A 13,481-nucleotide genomic window follows, 5' to 3' on the forward strand; every position below is an offset into this window, starting at 1 on the left:
CTTCCATACTCCATAGGCACCATGTATTATGTCTTTTACATTAAAGTAAGTAGACCTTGAGAGTATTAGCATAATAGAAGAATGTGCCAACTCATCCATTTCTCCCCATAGATTAGCATCCATGCCCTTGAGCTTGACCCCATTGCTTTGTCTGCTTCTTTTGAATCAATACATCATATTTTTTTTTCCAATAATAAAAATTGGTGCCTTATAATTTTTCAATATTAAATAATGCATTTTCAAAAGTGGATGAAGAAGCCTAGTAGTGGTTGCAATATGTTCTACACACACCAAAATACCCAAAGTGTGCTTGAGGTTAAGCAAGCAAACCAAACCCTAAGATAGTATAGAGAATAGTACCTCTTTGAAGATGTAGAAAGCAAGCACATAATGTTAAAGAAAAAGATTGAATCTTCAATCTTCATGAACAAACTTTACCACTCACTCTCCTTGCTCCAACCATGAGCTCCCACAAATTGAGCTCTAATACAAGTTGAGAGGATTGTAATAGAAGAACATGGAGTGTGAGCAATGGAAGAGTGCAAGAGGATGAGAGAGATAGGGAGCACATAAGAGGGTTTTTTCAAATGGATACAAAATAAAGTAGTATCCTTATTCTTTGTTACCTTCACTTGTATATGACTATATAATGTGTACATATACAAGGAGCACTTGCCTAGCCTTTAGACATTGGCCTTCACCCCAACACTTATGACTGCATAAAGATATCAAATTTATGATACCATTTTGTGGGATCCTGTTTCAAACCATTTTTTTCCTTATGTAGCTTACACACCAACTGTCCTTACTTTCCACAATAAGCCCTTTAGCCTACTATATATAAATGTTCTCATGATTTAAGAAAACTATCTTTACATCTATCTGAACTAGCTCCATACCTTCTATGGAAACTAATGCAAGTACCATATGAAGCGTGATCATCTTAACTACCAGTGAGAATATCTCATTACAATTCATCCCCTCCCCTTACACGGATACCTTGGCTATCAATATTACCTTTTACTTAGAGAATGCATTTGATGGAGATACCTTCAGCTTGTAGACCCACTTGCATGACTGTGCATATTTTCCCTTAGGAAAATGAACTAACTCCCAAGTAGTAATTCTAAACCAAAGAATCCATCTTTGACTACATATTCATATTCCACTTCTAACTATCATCACTTATTTGATAATTGAGTTTGTTTGCCAAAAAGACAATGCTCACAAAACCAAAATTAGAGACGAACGAATGATAATTCAAATAGCACAAAGTTTTCATTCTAGTAACTGATGTGTGCACCAAAAGATGATGCCATAAAGTAATTGAGGCATAGAACTTCCTATCAGTGTCAACCTTGTACATCACTACCCTTAGACTAACCATCTCAAGCATAATTAGCTTCTATAGACTCTTTAACCAAGCTTGAGCAACCAATTCGAAAGGAGTCTATTGTTTCATACCCACTTTCTACATCTTTTGCCAATTCTCAATTTGAGGACCCTCGTACTGATTTTGTTCCCAAATCTTCCCTTGAGAACTCAAGATCATCTAAGGCCACCCTTTCGGCTCCCTCTTGGCTAGTCCACTAGTTAGATTAAGCAACACAAGCTAAATTTCAACATACACATAGGGAACAAGTATTAACTCAACTCTAGATTAGTTTCATCACTCTTGATCTACCTTCTAGTCTAAAACCTTTGCTCATCTTGCTTCTCTCTCAACACCATGATCGTAGACTTGCCTAAGAAATATTGAAGGTTGGTTACTCCTATTTGACTCTATGTTTCTCACTTTTGCAAAATCATTTTCCATTATTGATCTTGGCATTAGCAAAAATGAGGCAATTGAAATTTCTACATGATGGAATCTCATTTGAAAGGAGAATGAACATTGCTTTTACAAGAGTCTCCTAGTGTAGGTTGATTATGATAACACTTTTCACTAGAAGCATATCCAATCCTCCTGTTTCATCTCCTCTTATGCTTCAATGCCAAACACAATGATGATGCTAAGATTGTAGAGATTAAGGCTAAATGAACTACTTCTATTCCTTTCTTATGCCAATGGTGTGGACACTGTCTCAAGATCTCTCATGTTGATAGTTGTCTCATGACCATGATGAGCAATGACGTGCCATTAGCGCTCTTCGTGCTGACCCTACATATCACCCTCATGTTGCAGTCCATTCACTAATCCTAGACCGTGAGCTATAAGTGCCATCCAATGTATAGCACCATCCATTATTCACTCTCATATTTCACTCCATTCACTCATTTTGGCTTGTGAGCAAGAATGTCATCCAATCTACAATACCATCCATTATTCAACAAGATTCTTATTGGGAAGGAATTGCACATTATTGAAGCTTGAATTGTACACTTTAGAAAAATAATATTTATGCTCATCTATGGTATAATGTAAAATATCCCTTTATCTTCAATAGAAAGGTTGTTGTCCAATTGTAACTTATTATGATTCACTCCTTTTGAGTTCACATATAATGAGATATTTAGGGCAACACTTGTTTTGGGCTGTTGATGATGCAACTTGAAATTTTATGTCAATTTCCTATCATTGATCAAGTGATTGAATTATTCAATCTAGAAATAGCAAACCCCAAGCCATGCATGGAGTCATATCAAAGGAAACCCAAGGACAACTATGCCTAGTGCAATGGTAAAAAGAGAAGAACACTAAGTCAATAATTTGAGACAAAATCTACTCAACTCGAACATAAAGAGAAAGGATTGAGAGATCAAGGAAGAATTGACAAAGCTTAGATATTCAAAGAGAAGCTCACACAAGAGACCACACAAAAACTTGTCATGATGTTATAACTCCCATTATTCCAAGAAACATGTTACGTGTAGTTTCACACAACTTGTTTATTAGCTATAGTTGTGGTATATTTTAGTTGTTTAGTAAAGGAAAGTTGTGTTTCTAAATATTAACTAGCCTTACATAGCAATGCATCCCTTGTTTTAAATCTTAAAGCAAGTAGGCTTTGAATTTATTTATTTTTAAAACACACACACACACACACACACACACACACACTCTCTCTCTCTCTCTCTCTCTCTCTCTCTCTCTCTCTCTCTCTCTCTCTCTCTCTCTCTCTCTCTCTCTCTCTCTCTCTCTCTCTCTCTCTCTCTCTCTCTCTCTCTCTCTCTCTCTCTCTCGCTCTCTCTCTCTCTCTCTCTCTCTCTCTCTCTCTCTCTCTCTCTCTCTCTCTCTCTCTCTCTGTGACCTATAGTGCAGCCCTTTTCCTCCAATCCCTTGAGCCAATAGGACATATCATCTCTTCTAATCCCTACAACAAATGTTATCATCATCCCCTCCAATCCCGACAACAAAATGGCCCTTTGCACAATTTCAATGTGGCATGATTAGGGGAAAATGAATGATGAAGTCAATGCTAATGTGAACACTCTGCATCCATAAAGGAGCAACGATTAATGTGTAAAATTTTCTATAAAGCATTTGATTTTTTTGTTAAAAATTGCAAAGCTAGACATCCACTTAAATAAACAAAGCTCTCTCTCTCTCTCTCTCTCTATATATATATATATATATATATATATATATATATATATATATAAAATTTTGCTCGAGAGAACAAAAGTATCTATGGAGGAGAGGTCTTTAGACTACTATATAATGTTGCTCCCTGAATTCCACTAATTGAGCTCTTAAGTGTTTCACTAAGGATTTAGATGCATAAGCAGGTACAATCTTGCCCCAATCATGACCCTCACAAGGAACTCCCTTTGAGAACCTTGAAACAATTGACCTAATGTTGACAACCATGAGACTAGAACACATTTGCAAAGAGATGTGACACAAGGATGTACTACCCACAAACAAGCAAAGATACTCTTTAGACATCTCACACATTGTAAGAAGAGAGGTTTCCTAGCCCAATTGGAGAGAGATTTGTACTAGCTATTCTTGAGTTAGGATTCTAGAGAGGCTTGTAGACTTTTCAAGAAACACTACCCGACTATGCCCATCACAGCTCTTGACACATGGGGATAGAATGCAATCAACATTTACACAGTATTGGATCAATCCTCTCTCCCTAATCCACAAATATATTTTCCATAGATAGTTACTTTCTTCATGGAGGGCATGGTAATAGAGGCCATTGATAGATTATGCATAAATAAGGTATATGATCATGATGGATTGATAGCTTAACAACCTAATATATGCTAGAGATTCCTGAGATGTTGAGCTCCACATTAGTAGCTAGCATCCACTATACACCTTGGTGATGTGGTATGACTTTACTCACTAACAAGTTACGTAACCGACATGGAGGATACAATGATTCTATAATTGGACTATACCCACATAATCCACTACTAGTTATAGTATATCCATTGCGACACCTCATCTAACCTTAGTTTTAAGCATTACACTACTCTTCCTATCTTCTCCATTCTAGTGAATTTTTGTCTCCATTGAAGCTCTCCGGTGAGAGTAATTAGGGCTTTGAGCATCCTACTTACCTCTCCACTTTCTTCTCCTTGAAGCTCCAAAATTTAGGTAAAACACACATGCCCATCTCTCTTTACTTTTTCACTTGTTATTGTTATTTTTTTGCAAAGGTTGTTTTGGACAAGTGGCACAAGTGCTCACACACACACACACGCACATCCCCCCTCTATGTGTTGTTTCTCTTTTCTGTTGTGTTTTCAATAGATCTTGATGTTAGTTCTAATTTTTGTTGTTTTTTTGTAGAGTTCATTTGGAGCACGAGGTGAAGGTGTTGATTTGCATGTGTGCATGTGTGTGTGTGTGTGTGGTTTTTCTTTGTTGCTATCTTTTTAATACATCACAATGTTAGTTTTGACCCTTGTTGTTTTATTGTAGAGATTATTTTGGGTGAGTTTGCATGAGTGTTTATCTCTATCTCCCTCTCTCTTTTTCTCTCTTTATGTTTTCCTCTTTTCTACTACTTTTTCAACATACCTTCAATGTAAATACTAACTCTTGATATTGTCTTTTTCTAGAGATCAAGTTTAACAAGATTGGATAAGTGCTCATTGTTTTCTCTCTCCCACTCACTCATACACACTCCCTTTCTTCCTCTCAGTGTTTTTCCTTTTTTCCTATCTTTATAGTAGGGTCTAATGCTAGTTCTACCTTTCAAATTTATTATTGTTGTAGCACTTAACATAAGGTAGAACAAATATTCTATAGCTCTAGGTTTTGATAAAAGCAATGATTCAATCTTATCTTCAGCTGATTAGTTTATAGTTAAATTCACCCAATTTTGTGTTACTTTTATTTATGCAACTATCTATATCTTTTTGTTAAAAGAGATTCATCAATTGAACAATTTAGTCATAGTTTTTTTATGTAAATAATTTCAAAATGTTTGTAATATTTTCACGCAATTAAAAATTAGTTGGTTAGTTTGAAAGTTAGTTAGTCAATTAATAAGTTAGTAAGGTTACTAACTAAAGTAAAAACTAACTAACATTAATAATTAACAATTTTTATTTAATTAAAAATATATATATTTTAAAACCGAGTCGTAATCCAATATTTTTCTCGAATAGACAAGGACTATAGTCACCCTTCACAAAAGTTACAACGTAAATGAGAGTTATCAGCATATTAATCACTAGTGTTAATGTGTATAGTATGGATGATCAAAAATATTAGATTTTTGGACAAAACTAGCATATTTTGGATATTTTAGACATTACTTATTATAAATATCCTAAAAATATATGAAATTTTCTAGAACCGGATGTCATGTAAAAAAAAGCAAGTGATTTTTCAGCTAGTTGAGATTTAATACAAAAGAAAGAAAGATTGGCGAAATCGCACACGCCACAATCGCAGTTTACAAGCAGTAAACAACACTTCGAATAGGGAGAAAAAGGAGTGATCTGAAAGATTTCTAAGCAAGTGTCTTGTCTTGGGGTTTTACCCCCCCCCCCCCCCCTTCCCCCTTTTCGAAGCCAATGGAACCATCAGATTTATGATTTGAGCATCATATCACTGATTTTTTCAAGAATCCCTCCACAAAGAGCTCTTCTTCTCAGTCACAACCCTTCTTCTCTTGTTTAGCTATAAATATGAGGCATGGGTAGTAGTTAGGGAGGCACAAGGAAGCACAAGGAGACCCCAAGAGGCTACGAGAGAGAGGTAGAAAGATGCCCCTCTAAGAGATTACAAGAGAGAGAGAGAGAGAGAGAGAGAGAGAGAGAGAGTGTGTGTGTGTGTGTGTGTGTGTGTGAGTGAGAGAGTGAGAGAGAGCGAGAGAGGAGTTACCCTGAGAGGCTGCAAGGGAGAGAGTTAGCTCAATTCCCCCTATCTCGGTCTTCAACTAAGCCATCTTCTCTTACGATCTCCCATCTCAAATTCATTCCTCCTTCTTTATCTCTCAAATCTACTTGTAGATTATGGCCCCCAAGCAAAAAATGTTGCATGTGGATGTGGCAACCAACAACAAAGCTTCAGGCAAGGGTATCACCGCCAATACAACTATGGTACCAAATATAAATAATACATTTCTAAGTTGTTAAGCTGCTTGTTTTAGTTTCGCATGAGACACATCATGCCTGTACTATACCGCACGAGAATGGGTTATTGAAAATGATAAATTCATTGCAAATATTTGAAAGATGGAGTTTGCGAAGTGCATGTATCAAGGGAAGTTAATTGCACCTAGTTGCATATGGCTTATTTGTTGATAGAGCAATTACAAAAAAGAATCGGTTATTAGGGGTTATGAATGGAATAATCGTAAAAAGAATGACATTAATAATTGTGCATATAAGTGTTAAGTAAATTTTGTATAGAATCATTCTTTGATCCCAAGGGGGAGAGCGAATATGCGATGGAGTTGTTATCACGTCTATTCTTGCATTGTTTGGAAAAATGCAATTGGTTTTGTGAGTTGATCGAACAACACCCTAAATGCTTTTACAATCAATTGATTGTTGAATTGTGGTTTGGATGATTATTCCAAGTTCTTGTGATTGATGGTAAATTCATGGCAAGGATCTGTAATGACAAGATGCCATGGGAATAAAGGAATGTTTTCTGAAAGATGACATTAGGGTTGAATGCCTTGTTTGTGCTTGATCCCTAAAAGGCTTAATTAAGGAAGCTGATTTTAAATGTCACACATAAATGTGATAGAACCTAATTAGATAACTAAAGAACGCCTATTGAGGGAAGCGGGTGGGCAAAACCCCCGACGGGTCTATCTTATGGCAGGGTGGTCCCAGAGAACTAGGAGGCTTCTCTCAAGGTTTTACATCGTCCAACCCTTAGAAATTGTCAAGTGAGAACCCTAATTCATGTCGTTTAAGGGGACCGAAATGGGACTATGCCCTACGGGCAGAGAGGTTGAGTGATGCATCCCTTTCATTTCCCATTCTCTTTGAACCAAGTGCGACATAGATCTACTTCAGCTTGGGTATCTCTGCATAAAGTAGGATGTCCAGGATCTGACACTAGAATGCTGTCAGGAGACCTTGACCACTAGGAACCTAGATTTTAGGTCGATCCCAGTGGGTTTGGCCACGAATGTTCCATTACGAGGTGGACTCGAGAAACCCTAGGTGACAAACATCGTGACATTCCATGGGAGTTCCGGGTAATGTCGCTTAGAATTGTCTCTCAATGGACCGCTAAAAATGTGCTTCAACAGAGGCACGTTACAAAGTTTTAATGATTATCAATTTCAAATCTATTATTATTACTATAATCAACAAAGTAGAACAAATATTCTACGTTATAAGTAAATTCTCTCTTTCATATTACAAGAATTCATAAATAATTAGTTATTTTGATTGTTATTGTGAGGTGTTCACCAAGCTCATTCCAAGGCACACCTTTTTGTAGTCCATTAGTAGGTTTTTCAAATGATGCCGCGCGGAGCTCCCTTGAAGTAGATCTCACTGAGTCTACATTGCAACGGAAGTTTTCCAGCCAAATCCATTGGGATTGACCTGAATTTTTGGATTCCTAAAATCAAACTAGTCTCCTAACAACCAGATAGTGTCAGTATTTTCGAGTTTCCACTTCTACAGGATTACTTGATTTGAAGCGGACTTGCCATTGCACTTAGTTCAAAGAAAATGGGAGGTAGAGGGAAGTGCGGTACATCAACCCTCCTGCCCATAAGGCAAAATCCCATTCCGGCCCCCTAAAACAATGCAAGTCGGTTCTACCTAATAATAAGTTGGGGTCAATTTATCGTCTTCTTATTTCTATCAGTGATTTAAAAAATCTCCTAGCTAATCGAGACTACCCTACCTTTGGACAGACCCGTTGAGGGTTACCCCCACTCGCTTTCCTTTTATGACAGAATCATCTTTAGTTTTTTAATTACCTACAACACATTTATAGGAACATATACAACCAACTTCCTTAATTAGTCTGTTAAATCACATGTTCCTTCATGTAATTTATCTCACGCACATGCATACAATTCAAACAACCCTTGAATAAATCAAACTTATTATTATATTGAAAGTTTATTATAATTTCTATCTTTCTGACCCTATAGAAGATATACAGAATTCCGCGAGGGTATTCTGCCCACCAAGATTCCACCCTTGTAACTAGTATTTAGGGTTCAAGGATCCCATCCTGGGTCACAAGGGGACTCATCAAATTCTAGGATTAATGCAGAATTTATAGCCAGAGCACCCCCTAGCACCCACATTTCCTACTGCATGAGGCTATCCCTACAGACAAACCTTTCACTACTACAGAGCCGATCTAAGCCTCTCAAAGCGATAACCATGACCCCCTTGGAGTAGGGTCTTGCAGAGCTAGCTTGGGGGTAGCCTAGCACGATCTTTGCTTTTATCCCGTTTTTCAATGTTTTTAATAAGAGATCTAGATTCTAGCAAACACAAACAATCCTTTCAAATAATGACATTCACACCATCGTGCAGTTCATAGCTTCCATAGCCAAGGTAGACCTTATCCTAAGGTAACCTTATATTCTAATGAGGATTCTCCTCCCCATAAAGAAGTGTTGAGTATATCTTTTACAACATGTTAAGCAAGACATGAATTTCCCGTTTGGGGCTAACTTACCCAATATAAGTGAATTTCCTTTAGAAAAAATATTGTGACGATAATTTAACGAGATGATATACAAGACCCTTAAATAGACATTCACTTTTCATAACAAGCGTTAATTAACCTTAACCTTGTCGCGTTGACAATATATCGAGTTATTTTATTAATCTCGAGTGTGCATATAGTCTTTTACTCGTTTCGTGAAATATCCTCCTACAGCTATTTTCATAATGATCTTATGATAATCTTGATTAATCTAACACTACAAATCATAGATAGCAGTTAACCATTTATGCATGAATTAATACGCTCTCTAGATAAAATTATCAATTCGTGTAAGTGAAAAATATGAAAGCTAATAATTTTTTTTGTATTTAATTCCTATATGGATGTTGTCCACACAATCTAACAAGTAGATCTTGTACCATTTAATACAAAAGCTAACATTTTATGTAAAATTTTGATAAAAATCTTATTATTTTATGTGGTGATATGAAAATAATAGTCTATTTTTGAAATAGGAATAACCTGGTTCGACTCGACGACATTGAGAATTTCGTCTTTACTTGCACTTACGTTCGCCACACCCGATGTTCCATTGGTAGTGGCAACTCCGACAACCTTGGATACTCCCGTAACTGTGACAATACCTATTCTTTGACCAGTTGCGATGGTTCTTATGGTCTTTCCACCTCGTCACTTTGGAGCCATCGTTTGCAAGTGGATTCGAGAGATAAAGGAGGAATGAATTTCGGATGGGAGAGCATAAGAGAAGATGGATTAGTCGAAGACCAAGACAAGGGGGTTGAGCTCTCTCTCTCTCTCTCTCTCTCTCTCTCTCTCTCTCTCTCTCTCTCTCTCTCTCTCTCTCTCTCTCTCTCTCTCTCGCTCTCTCTCTCTCTCTCTCTCTCAAAGATGCAAAATCAGCAATCTGAAGCTTCAAAGATGCAATCTAGTGCTCAAATCACAAATCAGATGGTTCTGTTAGCTCTGAAAGGGAGATAAAACCCTAGGACATCTGGTCAAAAATCTTTCAGATGACTCCTTCTTCTTCTCCCTATTTGGAGTGTTGTTTGCTCCTTGTAAACTACAATCGTGACATACATGATTTTTTCAATCCTTCTTTTTGCATTAAATCTCCAAAATTGGCTGAAAAAGCCACTTACTTTTTTTACATGACACCTTGTTCTAGAAGTTTCCATGACTTGTTAGGATGTTTACAATAAATAATATAAAAAATATGCTAGTTTTGTCCAAAAATCTAGTATTTTTGGACCATCCATACTATACACACTAACACTAATGACTAATATGGCTCAAACTCTCATTCATATGGTAACTTCCATGATGGGTGGCTACAGTCCTTGTTAATCCGGAGAGAATGTCAAGTTATGATCCTCATGCTTTTTTTTTTGCTCGAGATCTACTTTATTTAATGATTTTAGAGTTCTTCAAGCCTATTTTACAAGAAGTCGAAAATATTTTAAATCAAAGTTGGGATATCATAGTTATTGAAGTACTATGTTTCTATGACATGCAAGTACTATGCAAGGTTTAGGTAAAGCACAAAACTCTCAATTAGGTATTTTTTTGTGTGAATGGTTCCTTTGTGATGGAAAATATGGGATCTGTTGGAAGTCGAGATTCGAAATCCTTCTAATTTGTTCGTCCTATGTGTCCATTTGGATCTCCATGCCAATTGGCTATCATCCATGAAACTCTTGTATCATATCATCCATATAATGCACAATGTGCTAAGTCATAGAATATCTCATGTTTCAATCCAATGTACCTATTCAGATTTGCATGCCATGTAGCTGTCATCTTTATATTGATTACTCTTTAATATTTATGCTTTTATGCAATGTATTGAGTCAAATTAAACTCCTATTCGTTATAATGCAACTTTTTTTTGCAAAATTCTCTGAGTATTCTTATAATATTCTTTCCATTCTATTTCATATAAATGGTATGCTTATAATGATACCTAGAAATTGAATATATACTTTGTGTGTTGATGTACATGCCTATATGTGTTTCCATATCAATGTTTGTGTCTATTTACAAAAGTGTAAACATCTCTTAATGCCATGTCGATTTATATGGCATATTGGTGATTACCGGTTGGGGACCCAAGATGCTTACTATTTAGGGTTTAACGCATACTTCTTTACATTTATTTTTTAGGTTATAATACCTAAGAGAAGAAAAAACATTCTCTCGATAGAAGTACATAACATGAAAGATGAAGAAGAGAATTGGATCATGGATACGTATTGTTGCTTATCTTGGATACATGTGCGTAAAAGTATAAATAGAGCTTTCAAGGTGATGTTAGATATGCTCAATGTCCCACCCTCATAAGGTGCCACCAATGATCCATGGTGCTTTATGTTGTAAGGTTTCCATTATGAGAAGAAGCCATGTGTGAGCACAGACATTGATTGGGTCTTGACTTGTATGTTAGATGAGGTCTATGTGACCAAATGACCAAAAGGTGATCTTTATGGATCTAGCCTTTGGGTTAGATAGAGTAGTTATGCTAGTAGTAACTTGAGGCACAATGCATCAAGTTGCGGGGTGTGGGAGTTATCAAGGATCCCTATTTTTTGGATCTTCCATGGCCCCCTAGCCAGAGAGTCTCAAGGGGGCTAGTGGCTCCTCTTATAGGAGTCTAGGGTGTTGGCCCAACGGTAAAGGAAATATTCCTTGGCAGACTAGGGAGGGTTCATAATATGGTCTGACAACCTAACCACACTACCTTCCCAAGCTATACAAGGAAGACCCCTTCAAAGCCATCATCAATCCATCTTACCTAGTTAGAGTTATTCTAGCTACCCTTAAGCTTATCACCTATCATCTATCTGAATCACCATTTAAGCTTCACAATGGAAGGGCATAGGTGGATAGAGCTATCTTTGTATCAATTCGTTTAAAATTAAAGCAGTCTCTATTCTTCTCATATTTAATGTGTGTTCTCTATTAGGTGGTGGTGCTATTGTATCGATAATTCAAACATTGAGGATTCATCCACCAACCTTGAGCAAAGATAAGTTAGCGTGGTACAAAATACACTTTGTGGATGTTTAAAATCACACCTATCCTTGATTCTTATGAGCTTCTAGAGATGGTATTAGGGATTGACCCAGAACCACAACCCACCACTGACCCATCAAATTCGAGTGTTATGATTCCTCCAAATGCAAATCTTCTATGAGCTTGGAAATAATGGAATGAAAATGTGTTGTGTGCCTTAGTTACAAGTTGTTTTGACAATGTTTTGACCTTGATTTAGCATACAATCAAGCCATCAGAGGCTTGGAACGTATTGAGGAGTCTATATAAAACTCAAACAAGGGTTCCAAACTTGGAGAATCAACTAGCAACAAAAAAGTTTACCAAAGGGAGAGATAGATGAAGCATTCATCACTTGGATCAAGAATCTGTGTGACCAAATAGCTAGCACTAGGATACAAAAGACTAGTGAGGAGCTAGTGAGGAGGTGTATTCGGATTTATCCACAAAGTTTGATGGATTGATAATTTCCCTAAATACTCAAGTGAGACCCCAAGCTTTTATGTTTAAGTAATTTTGTACACTACTAATGGAGGAGGAGTTGCGGCTTCTTAAAGCTTGAGAAGGTAGCAGTAGTGAAGACGCTACATTCTCTACCAATACGAAAGGCAAAGGTGATTCCTCTACCAATGGTGATGACAAAAAGAAGAAGGGTGGTAAGAAAAAGTTTCAAGGAGACTGCTTCTACTGCAAAAGAAGAAAGGACATGCAATTTCAAATTGTTGTGTCAAAAAGGTAGATGAAAAGAATGACATCGTGAAGACTAAAGGGAAGTAACCTACCAATATGACTGAAGCAGAGTTAAAGTTATTCATGGAGACCATTGAGGAAGTGTGTTCCTTGGTACAATAAATATCTATCACTAACTCATGGATATTGAATAGTGAAGCCTCTCGTCACATGACCAATAAGAAAGGTCTATATTGTTATATGAAGGCTTTGCAAGAACCCATTATTGTGATAGTTGTGAATGATGTAAAATGCCATGCTAAGGGTATAGGTTCTATTTTCTTTGTTGCTAAAAATGGTAAACTAAAAAATCTTTCAAATGTGTTGCATGTTTCAAATATTAACTTAAATCTACTATCAATTGCTTCTATAACTAATCTTGGCCATGAGGTGAGGTTCACTAGGATAAGTGTAAAAATTATCGACAGTGCTAGCAAAGTTGTTAGCAAAGAAGAAAGAAGAAACAACTTGTATGAGCTAAGTGCTCTTATAGCCACTGTTGGTATGGACACAAGTAAACATGCAATGTAAGCTCAAGGAGGGTAAGATAGAGGAGAGACAAAGATTGGGGATGTGAGAATCAAGGAAGTAATGAAATCAAAATGTGAAAATG

The sequence above is a fragment of the Lygodium microphyllum genome, chromosome 4 (genome assembly GCF_053477565.2).
Source record: "Lygodium microphyllum isolate KBCC chromosome 4, Lygodium_microphyllum_v1.1.10, whole genome shotgun sequence".
NCBI lineage: Eukaryota > Viridiplantae > Streptophyta > Polypodiopsida > Schizaeales > Lygodiaceae > Lygodium > Lygodium microphyllum.